The following is a 25382-nucleotide window of genomic DNA, read 5'->3' as shown; positions in this document are numbered from 1 at the left end:
CAGTCAAATCGGTTTTATTAACTACGAGTATCAGGCGAAAGGAATGTAGAACTGTATTTACCGGCCTCAGGGGCTGTGGAATCGCCATCATTTTTAAGCAAGGATTGTCAAACTGTTTTCTAACTCAGTAGCTCTGGCACTTTTTGGCCTCACACAAACTATGCCTAAACGGTGGTAGCCATACATGGCAGACAAATTTCAAAAGGACTTTGCTTCTCTTGCGAGTTGAGGTTGCTACTTGAATCCGGTGCCTATGTTTATGGGGTAATATAGAAGACTGTTGGATTTATCTACTCGTTGTTATATCAAACGCTTGTGTATGCAAATATTGTATAATATTTCTTGTAGCGACTTCCATTTCTTTATTTTATTTTTCTATGTCTTTTCGGGGTTTCATTTACCCCCGAAAAAATAACAACTCACAGAACAAAAGCAATGCATACTTACATACATATTTTCATGTCTGCATACATATCAAATAACGTTAGCTAGAATGAGTAGCTAAGTAGTAGTTGACCAAAATAGCAACGGAAAACAATGGCAATTTAAATTTACCAAATGCGAAACGCGAATTTTTGTTTGGTTTACGGAAATTGTCATTGACATCGAAGGATACAGCAACAATGGGTGGGTAAATAACTACATAGTACGAAGTATGTATGTGTGTGCACTAGGCCGTGCCAAAAAAAAAGTTCGCCGTACAGCCCTGCGTTTAAAGTATTTTAGTAAAATAATTTCAAAAAATTATATATTTCTCTTTTTTGGACTTTTTACAGTTTTCAGTGGCACCTACATAGAGCAATAACTTTTTTTTCTTAAATAGTTCTACTAAAATAATCAAAACACTTTTTTAGCAAAAGCTTCATTATATTCCGTGGCCTTTGGTTTATTGACATTAGAGTGGTTCGGCGCTAGAATGGGGTCCTTTATGTCAATGGACTTTGGAAAAACATTTAAGATTCGACTATAACTGCCAAAGATATGACGAAAAAAGGTCACAATGTTATTTCAACTTTATTCGAAAAAATAGTTAGACTCAGAGTGCAGGGCGATTTCTTTTCTTAGCTTGTAAGTTGGTAGGGTCTAATGTACATATGTGTGTACATACATGCAAGCATGAAGGTGAAGCTATGGCACATTAAGCGATAGTTGGAGGGAGAGACACAGCTGCAATTTAAAAAGTTCCTCCTCAATGGTCACCCACCCATCACCACCCATTCTGTACCACTTGCGTCTACTTGACTGTCTGCTACATGAAAGTGAACTTAATTTTCAATTTGATAAAAAAAATGTCGTGCTATGCAACAGAGCGAAAAAATACAATAAAAACTTGAAAGCATAACCGGGGAAACCCGCACTCACACACTATCCTAGAGAAATTACTAACACATATGTATGTTTGTCTGTTCAAAAGTAGATGTGCGCCATTTTGAAGAGTGGGTAAATGTGTTGCGGTCGGTGTCTGGTGTTGTTGCTATTGCCGCAGCCGCAGTGCTCGCCATTCCCATTGCCAATGCCGCCAACGAGGTGTTAAGCAGATAGAGGAAGTGGCAAATATTTTAACACTTATTTACGTGCTAAATGTGCGCCAAAGAAACGTTTTTTGGTAGTGTAAAAAACTTTTTCGCAAGGCACATGAATTTTGGGTGAAAAGGCGGGCGTAGCGAAGTGCAAAGGCAACGGGCGAATAGTCGACAAATGATGAAGAAAGTTGGTAATGAGCGCAATTGTAGAAAAGTTAAAGTAAAGAAGCTAGTACTGGAAATTTTCGTCTAAAAGCTGGCCTAATTTCTGCACACTGCGGCAATGCAATTTGCGGCTAAAGGCAGTTAGATAAACTTTTTATGTTTGCAAGGGTGGAAAGTATTAAAAATTAATAAACTTTAGTTAGTAAATAAGTAGTCGAGGCACCGCTAAGATGGCAAATAAAAATAATGACAAATTTAATTGGTGAAGTGGTTGAAGGGAAGTTTTTTTTCTTAATTGGTATATAGTATGGTCAAAGCAACATCGAAAAAAATATAGAAAAAAGGTTTCTTTTTAACAGCGGTCGCCCCTCGGCAGAAAATGACGAACCTCCGAGTGCATTTCTGTTATGCAAATCAGCTTCTCATAAAAGCACAGTCCCCTTTGTGTGACAACCTCAAGGCGCGTGCCACAAATGGGAGGTGAATCTCAGCCAAACACTAACATATATGTAAGCGCCAATCTATTATTATTATTATTATTACCAGTATATAGTATTTCAAAGGATAGTTATTGTTACTCTTTGACTCCTTATCATTAGGTAAGCGGCCGCCGTGGCCGAGTGTTTCCTACAGTCGTGCTAGTTTTTTATTACCCAGCAAAGAACACGATTACAACAGAAAATAAAATGGAATCAAATTAAGCGATGGGAATCGCTTACCCTTTCGCTTCAAGAAGGCATTATTTCAACATGGGCATGTCATTGGCCGTAAGACCTTACCGGCAGCAGCACCTTCGAGCGAAAGGAGAGCACCTTACACTACCGATTGAAGAGAAAGGAATTGGAAACGCCTTACAAAGAATTGAATGCAGAATGCATTAATGAACAGAATCCACAACAGAACAAAAAATGCCCTACAGAGAAACTAATGTAGAATGCCTAGATATTTACATATATATTAAATTGGATACAGAAAGCTTAGTTATCGTAAAAGTTTAAAATTAACTATTGCATTTGTAATTAAAAATTTTATTAATCAGTTTTCACACATATACCTACATATATAGCTGTGTTTAGATATTTCTTAAAAATCGGTGCATATCTACATATTTGTATAAACCCAAAGTTGCACTTCCTCACTTAGGTACTTAACTTCATTGACTGACTTCGCTGTAAATTAAGCAAAGCAAAACATGATTTTTACGAAATGGAAATTTTCACAGAAAAAGAATTTTTGGGGTGTATTCTATTTTTCAGCTGATTACGATGAAGCATTCTACTTACATTTCCCGTACTGAATCAAGGAAGCAAAATAAAAAAATATTCTAACACATTCCATTATGCATTACCGGCATTGGCTAAAAGGAGCGAGAAAATTAGAAGACGTTATAAAGTAATGCGTTCTAGAACACGTTACCACTAAGTTGTATTGGTAAAAGTATTGGTTAGTACCTTAGTTAACGAACAGCTCCCATTTTTTAGTTTTTCGCTCAGGTTGCTACCCTTTTCGAAAAATAAAACCTTACTGCGCAAATCCTTTGACACCTCATATTTTTAAATTGAATGACCTATGTAAATTTAATGTCATTACCATATCCTTTCACTTGGTACATAATTTTTTAGTCCAACAAACGGTAAAGATCTTATAATTTTTAAAAAGTGGCAACACTACTTAAAAAGTAATACATTATTGAACATCTAAATGAACATCTAAAAAAGCCGAGCCCTTTTATTTGACACCTCATTTCTTGTAATCCAACGAACAGTGCGAAACTAATAATTTTTTAGACAAGTGGCAACCCTAAAGGAGTTTAAAGCACTAACGATAATATTCCTATACAGATTATACTTAAAAAATCTCGTATAAATCCATTTAGTAGTTTTTGAAGTTAGCGTAATCGAAATATCTCGAATTTCCTCTATACTATGTATATCAGATAGTATTTTTAAACAGGTGGCAGCCCTGTTGAAAAAAAATTAAAGCTTTTGTACAAGCGAAGTCCAGGCCCTTTCATTTGGTATCTCATCTCGTAATCCAACAAACGGCGAAAACCTTTTAAATTTTGAATAGTTGGCAACCCTACTCAGAAAAATAATACATTATTGCACATGTAAAGGCTTAGTACTTTCGTTTGACAGTGACGGTGCAAAACTGATGCCTACGCTTATTAGGATTGAATATACTAATTTTATTAACAGATGGCAACCCTATTCAAAAAAAAACATTAGTGCTTTGCTAAAGACCGATCCCTTTTATTTGACACCTCATCATATATAATCCAACGAACGCTGCGGATCCTATCGTTTTTAGACAGGTGGCAACCCTATTAAAATTCTACGTAAAAAAGGTCGCTCTCCTGTCGATACAGAGTATATTAGAGAAAATCTCGTCATAATCTGTTCTGTAGTTTTCGAGATTACCGCGTACAAATAATCTCGACTTTCCTTTATACTAAGTATAGATATAAATTTCTCTAAAATACCGTTATATGGGATGTGGGCGTGGTTATTGTCCGATTTAAAAAATTTTCAGCTATTTGGTATGTTGTACCATGTTTGGAAGAAATTCGTGCAGCGATTACCAAGATATGCACATGTAACCATAAGTGGGCGTAGCTACGCCCATTTTCCAAAAATGTATAATATTCTTATTTTTCGCCTGGAAATTATAGTAAATATCAATTTTGACAAAATATCAATCGACAAAAAATCGAATCGGACGGGCTCGATTAATCGATCTTTGATTAAATCGATTTAAAAGCGGCATCTCTATTACTCAGCCGAGTACCGGATAATACCACAAATCGAATTTCTGTATGATGTGCTGTAACGCCCACCGCATACACGAACCATGTCAGCGATTGTACCAATAAACCATTAATTTTCTTGCATTGAGCTAGAAAACAAGTGCATAAATCTGCATATAAGTATATATATTTACCGTTTTACGCTTAAAAAGCACCGCAATAAATACTGATTTGCTAAAAAAATAAAAACAGTGTAAATCACTCAAAGACGCAATGAAATCTAGAGTAAATTTATGAACTGCTGCCATTCTTTACTCTGGCAGGTCGTTAGTAAAGGTTACACAAGCAAGAAGGTGGATCGTTCAAACATAAAGGCACACTCTCGCACATACATACCTTGAGTGTAACGAACACCACAACTGCCACTCCTACTTTCACTCTAAACAAATCAAATATATTTTCAATTTAAAATACACACAGCCGTGTAGCGCAGCCTACAGGAGTCTGACAAGAGTAGTAGGTTGTCACCATATGTATGTATGTATGAATGTATGAAGCCCAGCAACAAGGGAATGCGGTTCAAAGGAAATATACTCCTATAACAAAAATGAGGGTATGAAAAGTGTTTTCAACGAAATGTCAGCCACTTACACATGTCACGCGTCGTCGTGTGCCGTGCGTCGTGTGCCGTGCGCCGTGCGTCTTGTGCCGTGCGCCGTGCGCCGCCTCTTTGCCGCTTTACGTGTCAAAGCAAGCTTTTGTTTCAGTTAGGCTCTAAAAAGCTGTTGGAGTGAAAATGTAAAATGAATCAACTGTAATGTAATGCAAAAGGTACGCACGCACACTTCTAAGACATGACACAGATACCTGTACACACACACACACACACACACACACACACGTGTCTGCTCAAGAGGGCTGAGTGGCCGCGCTTGACATGGGAACGACTTTTACAGCTTCGCTGGGGGCATATAGGTATGCAAAATCAGAGAAATCAGGTAAATGTCACGATTTTATTAAATTTGAAAACAATTTTTGAAAAAATTTGTCACCCTCTTTCCCCTGGTTTCTGCCAGCTTTTCTATTTACAATGCCTCCGATATTGTCGCTAAGGCTGTCTGTCTGGCTGCAAACTGTCAGCGGCAAAGTCACTTCAAAAGTGAAATGTCTGATGTCCTGATGAGTTTACAAAGTTGCAACCAAACAAGCCAACGTACAGCATTGAAGCGTTTGCCTGGTGAGCAGCGGTGAGCGGAGTAGCGGTAAGGTAGATTGTGTGTGGGCGGTGTGGAAATTGGTTTTACTTCAATGCTGGTAAGGTATTTTTTTGATTTTATTTTTTTCTTATAAAGACTGAGAACTTACAACTGAGCTGAGTACGTTTCTATTAGTTCACGCAAAGGGATTCAATCCGCATGGAAAACGGTCGATGCCGGGGCAGCTGCAAGACCACAAGTGTGCTTAAATACATGCATACAACTTGAAACAAAAACAACAACAACAACAACAACAACAAGAGTAAACGTCACAAGTTCGCTCGCTCACAAAGTTTTCAAAGCTAAGCAAACTTTATGTGAAAGTGACCACCCCACTAACCCAAGGGTGGTGTTAAGCAGAGTTCTGTGAACTGTGGCTAAACCACACCGCATCGAATCACAGTAACACCAATCTAACTGGAATCGCTGAACCATTATGCGATGCAACGAAGTACGATTCTCTACAATAGACGCACTTATTCGGTATTCCATTTGAGCTAGAAACTGTAATAGCAAAAGCAATAGCAACACAAATAGGAACGGAAACGGAAAAGGAAAAGGATGCTGTGGCCACCTTCTGTGTAAACAGCAATAAACATGGAAATTCAACAACCAGCAAACGCACACACAAGCAATCAGGCAAATACAAGCAAATTTTCATAGAAAGTCACATAAACATTTGCGCAAGCAGCTGGAGGCATACATACTACATACATATTTATTGGCTGGTCAAGCTGCTTTCTGGCAGACAAGTGGAGTGGAGTAAGTATAAGCGGTAGTATATGGCATACGCTTTTACCGTTTGAAATGCAAGTGTCTAAGCTGCAATATGTACCTGTGCGGGGCAGAGGGTGGCTGGTATGGCCACCACAACGTTCGATTGTCATAAATCAGACAGCGAGCAGTTCCAGTGCGATTGCAGTTGATTCACAATTTTGTTCTTTTGTGTGTGTGTGTGTGCATGTGTGTTTGTGTGTGTGAGGCTACTGCCATTCTACTTATTTACGAGCAAACGGTATGTGACCCTAAAGGTGCACAAACATGTATATATGTATGTCTATGTCCCCCTCCGTGAATGTACGCACAAAAACAAAGCTTTCATCGTAGTCGGCACAGAGGTGATTTCAACTCCACCAGCAAATAGCAATTTCACCGGTTTTCAACCGTACGCTTGTCACATATGTTACCCGATAAAGGTAGTAGAGCACAAATTATGCTGCGGTGCTCAAGGATAATTCTACACGCATTCATACATATATACATATATGTACCTAAGCAGACATATGTTTGTATTATCGCACATACGTGCTGAGTGAAAAGTCACATACATACACATGTATGTGCACATATACATATAAAGGTTAAAATATTATTTTCCTCGCAAAGTTAGAAATTCATAGCTTCTCTAAACCTTAGGGGTATACCACGGTCTGGCTAGAACTGATTTGATTTTTTCAGGAAATGTTCATTAAACAGGTTGAGAGGTCTGATGATATCCTTAATGAACTTAATAACCTCTTATTAGTGAAAAAAAAATTTTAAAGAATTACAGGCCATTTCTGAAAACTTACCTCCAACTCAGCCCAGTCTTTCGAAAGACAATAGCCTAAAAATCAAGTGAAATTAAGTAATATGTACATATGTATATATCTTTTTAAAACGAAAAATAAAAATTTTAAATGAATTTCTAAAAATTAAAAAATTATAAAAAAAATATGTTTCTTTTTAAAATAATTAAATCTAATCATTAAATACAATTAAATTGAAAAAGAAAAAATAATGATTAAAAAGGAAAATAAAAGAAGTTCCAAAAATTTTAAAGAAATTAAGAAAATAATTTTTCTTTAAAATAAAAAGAAAAAAATTAAATAAAAGAAAAAACATGTTCCTAAAAATTTAAACCAAATAAAAAAATATTTTTCTTTTCTTTTGAAATTAAAAAAAGTAAATTTTAAGCAAAAAACGCAACAGAATCACTTCTCATATAAGAATGTGGGAGTACCGTTAATTTCTTCATGATCCAATGATCGGACCTAAATCAAATTAGCTTGGGACTACACTGAGAAAAAGGATTAGTTTCGACAACTAAAGACATTTAGTTCCCGAATTTTGACAATATTTGGGAACTGTGACCAAGGATTGGGAACTATTACCATGGGTTGGTAATTATAACTAAATATATTAAAGCTTCTAATATTCATCTAGGTTATACCAAATCGTTAATTTAGTTGAAGGGTTTGGTAAATACTAATAAATATTTTTTTTAAGCATATTTCTACAAATTCCATTCAACATAAAGTATGGTTCATAAAAGGATGCCATTAAGCTCTGCTAATACAGATAAGCTTTCTTTCAACACATGGATTAGTCATAGTTACCAAATCTTAGTTGATCGATTTGGTTTGAGAGCGGAATATATTCATGCTTATGAGCACCCCCTAAATAATGATCAGCGCTCTCTGAGCTCATGTGTGTTTCACATACGAAGAGCGCCAGCTAAGCAATGCACACAGTCCCACTTATTGAATCGTTTGAATGCGCTAGTATGCCGACCATTGCATAAAAACGATTCAATGAATGAGACTGTGTGCGTGGAAATCATTGCTCCGCTACCGCTGTTCGTATACGGGTGAAACACGCGTGTGGTTACAGAGCGCTCAGTAAGCTATGGCATGTCGATCACTGCGCTGGGTAGAGAAAGAAAAGTGTGTGCTATGACATGCCCAGGCTTGTTTGTCTCAGTTTCAGTTTTGCCATCGCCGCGAGTTGTTTCGGTGCGGGTATGGTTATTTAAAAATATAAAGTTTGATGCCAACCGGCGTTTCTCAGTGGATATATAATTCATGTGAATTATAATTAGAAAGTATCTATTTAGCCAAGGAAAAAGCAAAGCAGTATACTTAAACCAGCACTTCCAGCAGATATTGACCTGGGTTTTCGCACGACTATTCCTGTTTCATCGGTTCTCTTTAGAAAATTCTTACCACCATATACATATGTATTATTTACACTAGTAACTATTTATGTAAATATGTTTGTATTTTTTATGCTTAATATATGTAAATAAAAGAAAAAAGTAAACACAACAACAATCGAGTAAATTTTTATTTGTGTCAAAATGAAACCTTTTTTCCAATAATAAATGATAAGCTGATTCAAGTCTGCAGCAAATTCACAAAATCGATTAAAAATTTGTATCGACCAAAGCATTGTTTATATACGCTCAACAATGATTTGATTCAACTAACAATATTGTTCAATCAAGGTAGCCATTTTGTAGTTATTAACAAATCTACACTAGTCACTAGACTAGAATCTCAAGTAAATTGCAGACTTTCGTGAACTAGATATTTATTTCGCCATATCCAACTATGCCACTTGGTCACTATAACCAAATCTTGGTTATTATAACTAAACCTTTTTCTGAGTGTACAATCGATTCACGTGGTCCAAAGTTATGCGGTAGCGTATGTGTAAACATACTAAAAAAATCCGACAAATTGATAACGTCTTTTTTGAAGTGGTTAAAAAAATATATTTTTCTTTTTAAAACAATATAATCTAAAAATCAACATAAAAAAATAAAATGACAAAAAAAAATAATTTTCTAAAATTTAAATGAGATTAAAACAATAAAATCTAAAGGTTAAAAGAAAACTAACTTAAAAAATAAATAAAAACAGAAAGGGGAAATTCCGCTGCCAGAGAACCCGAAGTTCGGATAACTCAGTTGGCACGCTAGTGCTTTGCTCACTCTACCATTGCGACTGCGATATAAAAGTTCCAACAGGGTTGGAATTCCTTCATCTCCTCCTAAATCTTGGCTTCTTCCAAGTTAACTTATATACTATATACTGCTATACTTCTTGCAGTATTGACATCATTGGCGGAGACTCTAATTTTTATGGTCTGGAAACCATACTTAATGGAGCCTCCCTAAAGGGGCTGCGTTCCAGCCCCATCACACTGTTAAGAATCTTATATTTATTCTGGTAAACCTTCTCAGATTCCGAATATCCATGCCCTCGCTTGTGACCTGAATGGAATGTCTTTAAAGTTGACACTTGTCTTCTTAAAAAGTTCCACGGCCATTTCATCGCCACAACCAGTTCCTGAGCATGTTGGAGGCAGTCGGGGATGCACACAAAGCACTTGTCGTATCCACCTTCACACATTTCCAATAGGCTCTAAGTGCCAGTGCTTCACCGTGGCTCTTATCCAAGATTCCTAGGAGAATGCGATTCTTCTTTGTTTCAGCAAATGAGGGTCAGTGCCTGTTTTCCGCAACTCCGATCGACCACAGTTTTACCCTGGACAGAGTAGTGTACTGCTATAAAGATCCGGCGTCAATTTGGACCTCCTTAAAATCCTCATGGCAGTCTTCATATGCCTAGCGATGGCTGCGTTTGGTGATGGCCAGTAGGCTTTTGTACAGCCCCTACCTCCAGACGACGATCAAGAAATATTTTCGTCATACCTACCGATTGTAGAACGCATAATCACGCAGCACTGGTCCCTGACCCAAGCCTCCCTAAGCCTCCCTCATAGGCGTTTGCCCTGTAGTGTCCATTTTGAGTTGGCACGCTTACGGAGAGTTCAGTATGAGAGTTTTCGTCGGCTACAGTTTATGCATTACATATAATTTTATTTCATTCTTTTCTTCAGAGTCCTGTTATAAAATTTACCGGGAAATGTTTTCGTAAAACATTTTAAACTCTCAACTGCAACTTTTGTTGGTCTTTTGAATCTTTAACTTGAAAAACTTCCATGTGAAACCATTAAAAATGGCAGATGGACGATTAAAGTGTTCTAAAATTTAAGTATGAAATTTTACTAGAGGTCACTAAAGAAAAAAAACCTCCGACTAAAACTGAAGATGCTATAGGTATTTATTTAAATTTAGGATATACCCAAATAGGACGATTACAAACGTAGGTACATAGATTTAAATTAATACATAATTTAAGCTTCAGAGGCCTATAGTGGAACGCACTGTGCGCTTTTCTTTTACGCTCTTCAGTTTTTATTTTCCAGGAATGCAAAGGTCGAAAATAACGCCCGAAAAATTCCCCTCCATTTAAAATTTAAGACTTGCAGCATTGCAATTGGATAGAATTAGAATATTTTCTTATCTTATATCGCTTCTTGGACAGAAAAAGTTCTGTTTTGGAGATATATAACCATGGAATTTTCCTTTCTGACTTGCAATTGCACGGTCGTTGATAGCAGATTGTTGTATCTCATTGACAGTCAAGATAAACTTTCCTTCGACCAGAAATTCGGTTAGCACGGGGCTTTAAAGCAAAGTAGATAGAATCTCTCGTTGAGGTGTATCTCGTTTGGTATGATAACAGCAAGTGTAAGTTAAGTGAGGTGACCTCTTACTAAAATATAATAATATCTACGACTTCAACCCTTCTTATAAAAGCGATTAGTCGTTTGGAAGTGATATACAGCACTAGGTCCCAACACGACGCACAATACAAACTCGAAGAAAAGGTCCACCAAGAACCTAAGGTGTGAGAAAGTAAAACTTTACATATACTTTTAATTTAATATAAATATCGCTTATTTTTTGATAAAACTTAATATTTCCTAGAAGGTTATTTATCACTCAAACATGTATTTAATGGTACCTACATATGTACATATCAATGTTTATTTATTGCTTATTTTTTTGTTATGGCAACCGCATAAGTGCACATCTTCTACTACGTGTGTGGCATGTGATTTCCTACGTGCCTCTGATAATTAACTTCGAAAGCTTTTGCAAAATATGGTGAAAGTTTCACTTTGCGCAACACGCTTTGCATGCTCACAGGCAACAAACAGCAATAAACAAATAGGGGCAAAACGAGCCGAAAAGGGTGGAAAACTTCTATGTATGTGAGTAGGTTGGTATACATACATACAAAGGGGTTTTAGTGTCGCCGAAAGTGTCGCACAACTTTCTCATATGTACACCTGCTAGTGCTATTTAGTTATTTTCCTTGTATCAATACAGCAGTGATTTACCAACAAAATATTACGGGATTGCCAATGTGTTTTTGAGCCTTCTTTTTCCTTTCGATAGAAAGTTGATTCAATGGCTTGCCAAGTTAAAACAAACGGGTTGTACAAAAACACAAACCGATTTACCAGTGCCAGTACCAGTATGTAAGTATGTATTTATGCCCTGCAGCCATATGTTCGATTTTGTGCGCATGTTATCCACATAAATATTATTTCAATGAATTATTGAGGTAGTTTTGTTTATTAAGCAAGCAGACGATGCATAGGTAAATAGTTTTAGAACAAGGGCACGTATTTTCTATTGCAATGAAAGCATAAGTATGCTAAATAATTTCCTACAACGAGCATTTAAAAGCCTGAATGAACAAATAACTGATATGTGGCTATTGAAAACTACGAAATCCTTACTATCCTTACTAATATTATAAATCCGAAAGGGAGTTTGTTTATTTGTTACGCTTTCACGATTTAACTACTCAACCTATCCTCATCAAATTTTGTGCACAGGTGTCATTTAGCCCAACTTAAAATATAGGGTAGAATTAATCCAAATTAGACGAGGGGTAGTTGCACCTTCTATACTAACGTAATTTTTCATACCGCATATCTCAGGAAATATTTTTGATAGAGTACTGGAACTTGGTATAGATATATATAAAATCAATTCCATACTCATGGAGGAGGGCTGCGACCTGTTTAAAAAAATCAAATTCAACTTGAATTAAGGGAATGATTTATTTGAAAACTATATATTAACCCTTTCACTGTCGAAAAAAATTACGGTAACCAAAAAATCTTTTACCTGTGGGATAGCGTTAACACTAAAACTAAAAAAAAAATAAATCATAAAAACTAATTTTGTTAAAATTAGCTTTTGGAATTCCACTAAATATACACATTTTCAAAGAAAATATGATAAATACAAAATGAAAAAGATGAAAGGGGAGTTAATTAGTCGCATCCATATGAAATGTCGGTTAAATTCGACAAATCCACGGAAAGGGTTAAAGAATGGATGGCAAGAGGCTGAAAAAAGTTGTAGTTTGAAAAATATTTTGTAAAGGCTTGCCACCGGTTTGAAAAGCCAAATTTAAATTAATTATTCGGAAGCTCTCGGAAAATTTAATATATGGGTGTCAAAGGAAAGATTTTTAAGAAACCTTCCGATTGAACATTTTGAATATTACTGAGGTGTTTTACAAGCGTTGCCACCCGTTTAAAAATTAAATTCAATTAATTTAAATGAATTACTGCAATATGGGTCTCAACTTAAAGGTTTTTGATAAGGGTTTTAGCTCTAAACCCCCTTTTAGGAGGGTTGCCACCTGTTTGAAAAATCAGATTATTTGGAAGAGGGCTGCCACCTGTTTTTAAAGCCGAACATGTATAATTTTCTGAGGTACTTGAGGTAATTTTCTGAGGCTTTATTTCTAAGCAACATACATATATATGTATAGCAGGGTTTCCTCATGTTTGAAAATTCCAATTCTACTTGAATTATAGGAATTAACGGTTTAAGATGTAAAATTCAAACTATTTAATCATTTCAATGAATTATTGTAATACCGGTATCAATCAAAATGGTTTTGAAATGGCTTCATTTCTAAACTGCATGCACATAAGTATGAAAAAATATCACAAGATAGAGGATTAAGATAGTTTTAGTTAGAAAATATTTTTAAAGTATTTCAAAAATTTTAAATCTGCTGTTTTTTGCATATTTTAAGTAAGTTGAGTTTACTACTTACTACTACATATAGCCTTTACAAATACATTTTTAGAATAAAAAGACTTATTAGACAACTCAAATTGAAATTTGATTTGAGGTTTTACAGCAAAGTCCTCCCCCCCCCTGATCGCAGTGTATGTATGTATATATGCACTAGAGCTCTCGTTAGAAATCGACTATCCGGCTATTCGGTTAGTCGACTAGTCGATTAGCAACTTTTTTGTCGGTTGATAGTCGAATAGCAATTATTCGATTAACCGATCGAATTCGACTAACCGTAAACTTTCGATTAACCCCTAACTATCGAGTAGTATGAAAATCGACTAACCGAAATTAATCGAATAGGGACAGTTTTCACCATAAAATTATTGTCATTAGCATGGCTGGGCTTTGTCAATAAGGATAAGTATTCAAAAAATATAAAAAAACAATGTTTCTTGAAAGAAAACCACTAGTCGAAAAATCGAAAATGAACAGATAGTCCACAAGTTGTTTGTGAGCGGTTAGTTGAAAAGTCGAAAGGAAACTGTTATTCGATTAAGTGAAGTCGATTATTTTCTGAAACATCTTTTGCTACTCGACTATTCGATTAGTCGACTAGTCGACTAACAAGAGGTCTAATATGCACACAAGTATGCTTGGTATTTGAAAGAATGTTTGCACCTTTGCAAATATGGCTCTAAAGTGAGGCAAATAAAATTAAAAATAAAAAAAGTCCGAAAGTAGCCATCTAAGTATGAGGCCATTAAGAAATAAAAGAGAAAAAAAATGACTCACATTCAGGCTCATTTGGTGTATGAATTTAAGCTTATATAACTAAGTCGACCTTCGGAGGAAGGTAGAGTAAAGGCTCCGAAAGAGGACTCCTTAATGACTCATATATGACTCCAAATGTTTGCTGGGTAAAATTAAAAAGCACAGCCATATGAATATTCTAAAATGCCCATTAGAAAAATAGAATATTTAATATTGCAATAATAATGGACTATGGCTTTAGTTCAAAATACACCCAGTGTTAGAGTTGTACCAAAGATATCAGTTGAAGGAGAGCGAGAGAGGCTGCCACATAAGAGTTAGTCTTTTAGTGTGATTCAATTACATAGAGATCAGAATTTTGTAGGCACGTATTCAATGTTTCTGTGCGGGTAAATATGTATGTTAATCATCATACTAAGTAAAAAAATGCATTCCAACTACGTCATATAGTCCGTATTTGCCTTATTACAAATCTTTAAAGATTTTTTACCACCACACCATTTATTTCTTTGCTTCCTTGAATAAAGTTGGTTGCGATTCAAACTATGGAGTAACTTAATTTTAGCGGGAAATCTTTTTTAGGTATGTGAAAATGCTAAAATATAATTGGCCAGTTAGTTGAATTAATCAATCAATCGCTGAGTACATCCGAAGTAATTTATGTTTGGTTAAAGAGACACTTAAAATTTCTACAATAACTATGATACATTTTAACTATACTGAGAGCGGTAGTTACCCACCTACTAAATTCCATATGGGTATAACTACATATAACCATACCCACATTAATTGGCGGGCCTGCATATTTGTACCTCAGTGTTTCTAATAAAGCATTTCTTACATCGGTTTTGTTCTTTCCCTTTAATTTTATACCCCATAAGATGTGCTCAGAAGAGTCAAACACACGAGTTGAGAAAAATTTACTTTTTATGAAACTCTTATCTATTTTTATGTAGATACTTACACTAAGTTATATAATTAAAAAGTTAGTTAAATAAAACTACTGGCTCGTACATATACACTCAATGTACACTCTCGGTCTATGTCTGGTTATAGCTCAAAAAAGTTGCACCGCAATGTACCAAAAAAAAAAAAAAAACTTAAAACATATGTACATAGCATTTATACCATTACGTGCTTGCCGGATTGTATGCACTAAGCTCCCAAAAGACCAGCGCCTTTTGGCAAAGTCTTGCTACGTAATCATTTTTATAATGCGCACGCCGCGGTTCGTTATGCTGTAGGCCACAAAAGGCAGCAACGCTAACAACAGCAACAAAAAGTGGCAGTTACAAAAGCCTGCGAAATTTTTGGAAAGGCAATAAAACTCGAAAGGGAGGTCGCCTCAGCCTGCACTGGAATGCTGCAAACCAAACCAAAAACGCATCTTTATGCAAGGTAGCATTCACTTGTGTATGTATATATGTATGTATGTACATACATGCATATAGCTGCAATTGTGTAAGTGAATGCACAGGGCAGAAATTTTCAAATTTGCTTAAAAGCCACGTTTCACTTTTGCCGCGCACCACCGTTGCGCCAGAACAATTTTATATGACTTTCGTTGCATGAATTTTTGCTCTGGCTTTTGTCTGTATTGTTTTTGTTGTTGTTTGTTGCAGCTACCACTCACTCATTGCATTAAAGTGCATTGCGACAAGGCAAAAGTTTAAGCGAATCACTCCCAAAGTCACGCTTTAACGGGAGGGATGGGAAGGGAGGGCTTTGGGGCGGAGTTAAGAGAAGCATTCGCAAGTGGATGCCACACATGCACTTACAATACATTTGTACGTACGTACATATGTGCATGTGTGCATAATATGCATATGTGTAAGTGCGGTGTCTAATCTTTAGAATAGCTGAAAGCGCAAGCACAATGCTTGGGGAAAAAATGTCGTGCAAATAATAAGCCAGCGGGAAATATGCGCATAACAATAACAACGGCAACAACAGATGTATGTATTAACAGAACAACAAAACATCTGGTTCAGTAGCAATATGCGTCAGGACTTTTCCCAACATCGAAGCTAATTTGTGTCAATATAAGAAAACGAAGTAAACTTTTGTTCAAGGTAGCGAAATGGGAGGTCGAGCAAGGGGAGTTCATGTGAAATGCATAAGTTTTGGGAGAAAAGAAAGTGCTTACTCTGTCAAAGCTGAAAGTTTTTGAGAAAACTTTGGCGCCGGGTGATTAGAGGAATTGAACTGGGATGCACAATTTGCGTATGGAAAATTTTCTATTTCAAAGAAATACTTAGCTCAGATAATTGACAATTTCAAATCGCCTTTTTTGTTTGTGCTCTTTTTTTGTGTTAAGTGAAACTTTTAAAATTCGAATAAAACCTGAATTCCGCAGTGGTGAAATTGTTTTGCTGAATTTGGCGTACTAAAGTGCAATTAAAGTATCTGAATACCTCTGCACAATAGTCGCTCTACAGCAGAGGTTCCCACGCTTTTTTGCCCGTAGACCCCTTTCAAAACCTTATTGGTTTCGGTGAACCCCCAGCTGCTACATTTCTAATACACTCCCAAATCTCATCAATTTGCATCGCGGGTAAGTTCCAAAGCTAAATTCGGAGTGGAAAATATAAAAATTAAATATTTTATTGTGTTCTATTTATTAAAACGATGTGATTATACACTTGCAAGTTTTAAAAAACAGAGCTCATAAAGCGATCAAAGTACTCTCTTGCTCTGAGGAGTTATATTTTTTAAGAGAACTTACTGTTCGGCTCACTCATGAATTTGCATGTGGCGTATTCGTAAAATAGTTTATTTGTGTTGATGGCATCATTTTTATTTTTATCGCTCCGAGTTTAAAAAGAAGCGAATGCTTGGTTTGAGCCAGTTCTTTTCAAATGGTTAGATGGTTAGATGTCTCATTACGAGGTACTCCCGAGTGACCCGGTACCCAGAGTAAAGCAAGCTTGTTATGTTTACCAATATAAAATAATACCATAAGTCGAGAGCTGCATTGCCGAACTAGTTTGGAAGTACTTAGACAGAGGCCTGGCCAATGCCTTAAGTGCAGCCTGGCTGTCACTTCCGATATGTGAGCTCCTTCCCCTCTATCTATTTTCCACCACCTATTTGTCCATGGCTTTGCGGATTGCAAATATCTCAGCCAGGAAGACCGGGGCATATTCCCTAAGAGAAAAGTGAAGCTTATCCCCATTAACTTCGAAAAAGACCCCATATCCTGACGCAGACTTAGTTTTGGAGCCATCAGTGAAGATTCAACAATGTGTGAGTCCGCGCTGAGTGTTGGAATCAAACCAGCATTCAATCTCAGGGAACTCAAGATTATAAAATCTCTTCAACAAAGGTAATGGCGGCGTAGTATATAGTATTGAAAAAACATAAGTGGTCAAATCTTTCGCCAGTAATTTTCGTCTCGCCCCACTCAATGTTATACGAATATCGGTTTCTTTTTAGTCAGAAGGTGGCCGTTAAGGCTTCTTCCCGTATGAAGACAAAAAGTTACGGTAAGTGCAGTAGTGTGTCAAGAGCACTACACATCACTCAAACAAATTTACTATCGATAAATTTTCGTGGACCCCCATATATTTCTCATGGTTTCTGTCAGATAATTTTAAAACGTACTGGGTATACTAGCTCCAACTGAAAATTATTGCAGTCATCAAAAGCCTCACAGCTTTTCCTGAATTTTGTAAATTTTTTCATTTCTCCACATTTTGGGTCAGAGAAATTGGTTGATTTTCTGGATTCTGTATTGGGATAATACAATTGTTCAATATTTCCTTACAGAAAAGAAATAAACCTAGGGAATTTATACAACCGCTGCATCTCACTACGAAGCCGACATTTTAATTTAAAATTAAGAAAATCTATTTTTTCAAAGAATTAGCCCCATCTTGTCTTTTTAAGCCTACTTGAAATACAAAATACATAGAAACTTATTCACCTCTTGTGTATAAACATAAACATGCACTTTTTCTTAAAATAATTGTAGTAACATTTCAGTTTCTGTGCATATTTAGTCATAGTTGTGTAGCGAAGATGTTTGTTTGTATGGACTTAAATATATACATAACAATAAAATGTTGACACTTACGCTTTTGCTAAATTTTATGCCAACCTTTTTTTGTTAATCTGATTAACAATTATGGCTTAAAATGTTAATCGCCATTAATGATTAAAATTAATTAGCCGTAATCACCTGTACGATTAATGATTAAAATTTTTTAATCGTTAATCGTTGCTTGCAATTACCCTTAATTAATTTTAATCATTAATCGTTAATCTAAATAAAAATAAAATCGGATTATGTGGTCCAGTTTATCCGAGTTTGAAACCAAACACAAGTTATAGTAGTTATTTTGTGTTTCCCGCTTGTAAAAAATACATAATATAAAAAAAATAATAATCATTATTATTGTTATTAGTAATTCATAAACTGAGAACTTCTACAACACATCGCAGAGAGATATTATAACCTAGTTATCAAAACGTCTTTTGGAATAGATCTTAATGAAAATGCCCTCGGAATTGCTTTGATTGATGAGGAAAATTCCAGCATAAATTAATTAATCACCAAACCCACTTTATCAAATTAAGGTTAATGAATAAAAATGTATTCTTTTAGCATAAAAGCATAACTTTGACTTCAAACTTAGATACAAAAAAAAACTTACCTCCGCCAAAAAAACGTTACGTAAGTGCTGGCATGGGGTCAATACTTAAAACAGTTTCGGCACATGTGTACCCCGCGGGGAGTTCGGAAACTAGAAAGAGCGCGAGCACACTCCAAGCACTCCAAGACATATTTTTTTTCAATTTAAAATGGCCTTGGCCCCAAGCGGCTAATTAAGGGTTAAATACAATGATTTGATTGCTTTCTTGACAAGTGAGTTGTTCTGCGACCACTGATTGCAGCAGAGAGATAATTTTCAGCAACTGCCAGAAGTAATTTTAGGTAGCTAGTTTTTCAATATTTAAAAATATATTTCCTTATTACTAATTCAAATTCCGAAGTTCTCAACTGACAATCAGCTGAGTTTAAGAAAAAGTTCCAATAACACATTTTTTTTTTAAGGATTATTCAAATAATTGTACACCTTTAGATTATAATAAATGTTCAAAAAAAATAAAGATCTACCAAAAAGTTTCGGCTTCGGCAAAAACATCGGTAGTTTTTTTTTTGCCGAACCCGAGCATTTAGCCGAATATGCAAATATTGGCTATTAATCGGCAATCCGAAGCCGAGGCCGAACGCTCGGTCGGACTGTAATCTACATTTTTACTTCAGCTCCGAAGAATTACACTCGGTGTTTTGCCATTTTTTTGATGTTGCCAACGCTAGAAATTCAACCATGTAGCAGTAGGCACATCTAATCACACGGCTACGGCGGTAAGAGCAATACTCAAATCCGAAAAAGGTCAGGAAAATTCAATTATTTATTTAAAAAAACGGTTAAAATTAGACCAAACAGAAATAGTTAGCTACCCAGATGTCTAGAGGGGTGACTTATCAATTTGTAGATTTATTAAAAAAATGCCGCTTAGTTACAAAAACTAACTATACGTAATATCTACTATTTTCAAAAATGTTACAAAATTATACTAATTTCCTTTGCAAATCTAAAAAGTCTGAATTTCTTAATATGTTTTTTTTTTTTTTTTAATTTAAAGGAACAACTTTACAGCCTTTTTCTAGCACATCGAGATTTAGTTTTATTGATGGCATATATTTTAGAATTTTTAAAAATTTTCATGGAAAGCCAAAAATGAGTCAACACAGTATAACCTAAAAATATCCCTAAAGAGCCTAAGTAAATCAGAGAGACATGCAAATTTGAAGTTAACGCGATGGTGTATGCGGTAACATTCGGAAAAATGAAAAACGACTTTTCAGGGATATATACTTAATATATAGTTGTTAAAATTTGTATGAAGTTTAAATATTGGATTTGCATGGTTTTTGTTATACTGAAAATCAAACGAGCATGCTATTAAAGGGGCCGGCAATATATATAGGCCTGTTCACAGTTGCCTCCCTCACAACTCTACACGACAACATAACTTTCACGCTAAATGGAAAACACTCTCATGTGAAGAGAACTGCAGTCTTTCTGCTCCGAAAATAAAAGTACAGAACCTAATGCGGAAAACGAAGCCAAAAAGTATGTACCACTTAACTAGAAGAAAAATAAATACATTTTTATACTTTTTTGTAGTTATGGGTACATGTTTTTCGGTTTGTTTTCTGCATAAAAATCCGCAGCCTATTAATCAGCCAAACCTGCCACTATGAGGGGCATGTAACTAGATACTGCATTCTTCGGGATATTTTTAGCGATCAAAATTTGCGATAGCGAATGTTGAAATTTCGCTGCTGGTCTCAGTAAAAAATGGAGGGGGAATTTTAAAACACAGACCCTTATTGACCAGTGCGGGCCTTCATCTTTTTCTTGCCATATTTCATATTCGTAAATCTCCGGTATGGCCGAAAAAGTTGTACATGGGCCGGGGTTCACACTTCATGTGTTTGATTTGTTTCAAATTTTTAGGGTTAATGGATAAACATAAATAATAAATAAATATGAAATTTGGGCTTGATGAATACATTTTTAAAAACTCTACAGCCCAAAAACAAAAACAAATCGGTTTAATAGTTTTCCAAATATCTCGAGTACGAGGCGAGGAAAAAATTTGAAAAAAAAATCACACATACACACATCAAAATTCTCTATGAAAAGAAATACTTTTAAACAAATTTTGCACATACAAATCTTTTCATAAAAAAGTAGTTTTTGAAAATATGCCATCTCAAAAAAAATTAAAAATCACAAGAACAAGAACTTGAACTCTATTATACTAAAATTTAATGGGCTACAAAACTGCATAGTTGAAAAAATTCTAAACAAAATTTTAAAAATTTGTAAATTCGTAATGTACACATTTTACTCAACTTCGGTGCAAAAAAAAATTCATAACTCAAAATATCGTATTCTAAACAAAATTAATACTATACTTAAATATTGCACAATACCTAGAGCTACCATTGTGTTTTTTTTTCAATTTTTTTTAATTTTTTTTTTTTAAGTTTTTTCTAGAAAAAAATATTTCTTTTCATAGAGAATTTTGATATGTGTAAGTGTGATTTCTTTTTAATTTCAAGTCGCCTCCGATCCATGGTACAATAATTACAGAGAGTTTTGCTTCACTTCGAAACTCGCGCTCCCTTATTTTCATTTTGACGAAGTTCAATGTTGATTCTGTTACTTTAATTTGGCTTTGCTTTTTGTTTTCGCTCAATTTAATTTTTATAATTTTTCAAAACAAAAGAAAAAACGTTTAAAATTAAGTGAGCCATACAAATTTTGAATTTATTTACGAGCAAATGTTTTTCCCGGCTTTTGCAAATTAAATAAGTTCTCTGCTAGACGGTTTGTTTAAAAAAACACGTGAACATTATGGTATATGGGGTATGGAAATATCCCCAGCAGTAAATCTTTTAGTGTGGGCAACAAAGATATTTTTTAAATAAGGCAGATCGGAATATGCGCTCTCAGGTATTGTCTGTAATTATTGTACCATGCCCCGACCCAAATTAAAAAATCAGACTACAATCAATAGTGTTTCCGAAATTAACAAATTCTTGCTTTACTTTTAATTAATTCCTCAACATAGATGAAATGGGTCCTGCACTCTCAACTTGACGGAACCCAGGAATTACCTCATACAAAGAAGGCCAAATGAGGAGTGCTTCTACATAAATAAAAGCTTTTAGGACGGGCCTTTTCAACAAGAATATCCTGTTGGAAGCTGCGCCATTCGAAGGCAAGCGAGAAGGTGTCTTCAAAACACCGAATCGTAGCATCGTTCAAATTGAATTATAGCAATTTCATGTAAATTTATCCTTCCAAAGGTAGTTAAGTCAGAATAATCTGGAAGTCTGGCCATTTCATGCAAAATAAAATGGAGTAACGAATCGAATCGCGGAAGGCATACAGTTTCAAAAACGCCGTTCTTTTTTAATTTTCACGCCTGGGTTAGGTGTGATTCTCGCTGTTTTTACATACATAGATATATACGGAGTGGTCAAAAAAAAACTCCGAAATAAGTTTCAGGGCACCTTCCAAAATATTACCTTTACCGAAAGAGGGGCTGGCACCAAACTTTACGTTTTTAAGTATAAATTTAGAGGATGCTTTATTAAGTTAAGTAACCTAAGATACTTTCAAATGTACAAAAATTAGCTAAAATAATATCACAAGCTTCAGTTGTCATGGAAACACTAGCGTTTTATAAAAATCATCCCTATTTTTGACAGTTTCAATGGGATTCAGTAGAGAATTTCAAGGTCATTTAGCACTCTGTCTTGGTTGTAGCAGAAAATTTAAATTTGGTAAATATAGAACAAATACCAAAACGAAAAACAAACTAAGAGCGTACCACATTCTCTACGCTGAAATGTTTTCCCCCCATACAAAACGATGACCATAAGGGCCATAGTTATCTATAACCTGCCGCATCTAACACCTAAACCACTGATTATTGCATTGCAACCATAGACCTGCATTATATTTATTACGATCAGGATCTGCACGTAACTCCGACTGGATAATTAAAAATAATTACTCGCCACATTTATTGGCCGCCAATTTTACAGCTCACCAACTGCCAACTTGCAAACCAACTACCCAACCACCGGTTACGATTACTATGCGCGACAACAAATTTGCATCGCTAACGCCTCCCGATGGCCGTTAGCGCTTATCACACGTCACTGGGCCACAAATTCAATTCACAGTGGCGGTGCGCACACACGCACACACACACAAACACACAAAACATGAGTATGATTAGTAGAAGCGTAATTGTAGCAGCCAAGCGAGAGAAGATAGCGCCAAATTCCAACGCATCATAAATCCATGCCACCCCACTGGAGGTGCGTGCCTCCAATTACCGTTAGCAAAATATTTTATTTTGCCAACAAAATTGCGTTTGCGACGCACAGCGCTGTACGTACGACTGCTTGTTGTGGCAGCAAGCAAAGCGTAAAGCAATAAAATGCTAAAAAAAAAATCTATTTGAATAAATAAAAAGTGTGTGCCTATATGTGTGTGGGTGGATGTGTATGAATGTAACGAACAGCTGACGTTGTAAATTATTTTGCGCTCAAATAAAAGAAAGAAATGAAAGAGAAAAGTGAAAACGTTGTTGTTGTTGTTGGCGCTTATATTTATATGCAAAAACAAAAAAAAAAAAATATATATAAAATAGAATTACGTTACAACAACAGCTACAGCATGAGAATACTAAACTGAAATTACATCGTCGTCGGCTTCATATATGTGTAGATATATTTTTTCTATTCCTACATACATATACATAGGTACATAGATAAATATATAAACACACAAAATTTGCAGAAACAGGCCTTGGGAGGGAGAGACAAGTCACCTAACGGCAAATAAGTACGTTGAGTAGCAAACGAACGATGAGCATACATTCTCGCACGTGCATACAATTCACTGAAATACAGGCAGATATAATGCATATATCCAATTACATAGGCACTTACCCGAATAAAAAGAGTCAGCAGCAGCGCACAAGCAACTCGCTGCCACCCTCACCGCACGGCCGCACAACTGCTTAGGTGGCTTTCTAATCCGCGCACGTTCACCGGTGATATTTTACGACGACCAAGCCGTACAGCAATAGAGCAGCACGCCGCAGCCTCAATGCGCCACAGCTTGGGTATTTTTGTGTAGCCCCGGCACGTTACTGGCTATGTACCTATACACCACCGACCAAAAGTGGGCGCAAAGGATGCGAACTTATTTAGTACGTGTTACTATGCCGGGCAGGTGCCGCAGCGAGCGAGTACATCAAGCTTTTTTTATGGCAAACTGACTGTCACGACACTTAAGGTTGAAGTGTTTGTTGTTGCGGCAAAAACATTTGCTGCTTCTACTGCATACTGGCAGTGGCAATGCACACAAAGAACTTTTAGTACTTCAACGAATTACACGATTGGAAATCACTTTAGCGTTTAAGTTTATGACGCAAACACGCACAAAAACATGTATTATGTACTTATATAATAGGAGGAATGCACGCCGGCAAAAACGACTTAATTTATCAGCGCAGCTTGTGGCCACAACAACAACAACAATAACAATAACTAGTAAGCACGACAATAAAAGTTAATAGTTACCTGTCGCAGCAATTAATTTCGACGACTGCGTAGTGCACACGCACACACCAAAACAAAACAAACGACCGGTAAAGCTGCAGAATTTAGTAAAGTCGGCCACAATATCCACAAAAGGTTCACATAGCGCTCGCAGAAAATTTTATTGCGAATCGAAATTTCGTTTGCATCAATTTAACACCGAACAATTACCACTGCTGGAAATATGTATGTATGTATGTATGTACTAGCAAGGTGTTACGCGTAGCTGAGAATGCTCATGCGCTGCTAGCCTACCAACAGCAGCCAAAGCTAATTGCTTTTTTTACAACGTTTTTTTTCGTATTTTACTTTTCTAACTATGTACTCGCACTCGCGCTATCACTGACGCTCGGTACAGCGGCTATGTACTTGCGAATTTTCAACTTGCTGCCTATCACTCATCACTTCACTTTGCAGTTCAAAAGCCACGAAAAAAAACAGGTTTTTAAATACTTGTATATGTTGAAATCCTTTTTATTGCCAGTAAAATGCACGTAATGAGGACGCATTCGCAATGTGGGCCAAACACTAGAGGCGCAGCGAAAACTGCATTATATGTACATCCATGTAGCGAACAACGTACAACAAACGATATATTTATATTCACCACGAAGTACACCAAATCGAACCGAACCGCACAAAAGTTCCTTAGAGACTGACTACCACCAAGTGGTCGGCGGCCGAGCACAGTCTGTATGTTTCAGTTTCACTTGAGTGTCGTCGCATCGTATGGCGGCGAATAGGAACAGTGACAGTCTTCGTCGCTGTATAGACAAATAGCAACAGCAACAGCAACGGCAATTCTGGGAACAGCAAGGAATCGCATTAACAGCGCTAATAAATAAATAGCAGTTGGGCGCAGCAACAGCGGGGGCAACACCCCATCAACATGACTTAACACTAGCACCAACTTCACAGCTTCAGCAGCAATTTGGCAACAGCCGCGATGCTGCGGCGGAAGTCAGCATTGACGTCGTGTACGAGTTGCCAC

The 25382-nt window shown here is 36.1% G+C and overlaps 1 long non-coding RNA gene across 1 annotated transcript in view; it reads right to left on the bottom strand.

The window, feature by feature from the left end:
• Nucleotides 1–25029, bottom strand: part of LOC108361512 (uncharacterized) — a 132485-nt gene extending 107456 nt beyond the window's left edge. The window contains exon 1 of the long non-coding RNA XR_001847310.1: nucleotides 23738–25029. This is a non-coding gene — a long non-coding RNA (uncharacterized LOC108361512). The remainder of the gene's footprint in view (nucleotides 1–23737) is intronic.
• Between the last annotated feature and the right edge of the window lie 353 nt (nucleotides 25030–25382).

This window comes from Rhagoletis zephyria, unplaced genomic scaffold (assembly GCF_001687245.7).
Source record: "Rhagoletis zephyria isolate East Lansing unplaced genomic scaffold, Rhagoletis_zephyria_1.1 Rzeph_scaffold_00780, whole genome shotgun sequence".
Lineage (NCBI taxonomy): Eukaryota > Metazoa > Arthropoda > Insecta > Diptera > Tephritidae > Rhagoletis > Rhagoletis zephyria.
The sequence above is the reverse complement of the archived record's forward strand: the minus strand, read 5'-3'. Positions and strand labels throughout refer to the sequence as shown.